Source organism: Penaeus monodon, chromosome 23 (genome assembly GCF_015228065.2).
Source record: "Penaeus monodon isolate SGIC_2016 chromosome 23, NSTDA_Pmon_1, whole genome shotgun sequence".
NCBI classification, from domain to species: domain Eukaryota; kingdom Metazoa; phylum Arthropoda; class Malacostraca; order Decapoda; family Penaeidae; genus Penaeus; species Penaeus monodon.
In genome coordinates this window covers 42,043,520-42,043,837 of record NC_051408.1, presented here as the reverse complement: position 1 = coordinate 42,043,837, position 318 = coordinate 42,043,520, and the positions used below count along the sequence as shown (strand labels likewise).

General features: G+C 53.5%; 1 protein-coding gene across 1 annotated transcript in view; it reads left to right on the top strand.

Moving 5' to 3' along the window:
- Positions 1-318, top strand: part of LOC119588090 (ADAMTS-like protein 4) — a gene marked incomplete at its 5' end in the record, with an annotated part of 6,687 nt that overhangs the window by 816 nt on the left and 5,553 nt on the right. The window contains 1 exon segment of the mRNA XM_037936799.1: positions 166-289.

The window sequence follows — 318 nt, the reverse complement described above, 5'->3', positions numbered from 1 at the left end:
AAGGACAGGGGAGAGCGAAAGAAAGAGAGAATAAAAGAAAATGAAAATAGATTAAAAAGTTGCTGCGCCTGGCCACTGCGCATTGTTACCAATCACACTCGTGGGCCAGACCCTTTCAGCGCCTGTATGTCACGAGCGCTTAGCTTATTACTTACTCACCCTCAGGACAGCAGCAGACGGTGTACATCTGTACGGGCGTGGGCGGCACCGTACTGACAGAGGACAGGTGCCAGGCGCCCAAACCACCCCCACAGACAGTGCATTGCAACCCACGACCCTGTCCGCCCGAGTGAGTTGGCAATACTGCTTTCGTGTTGT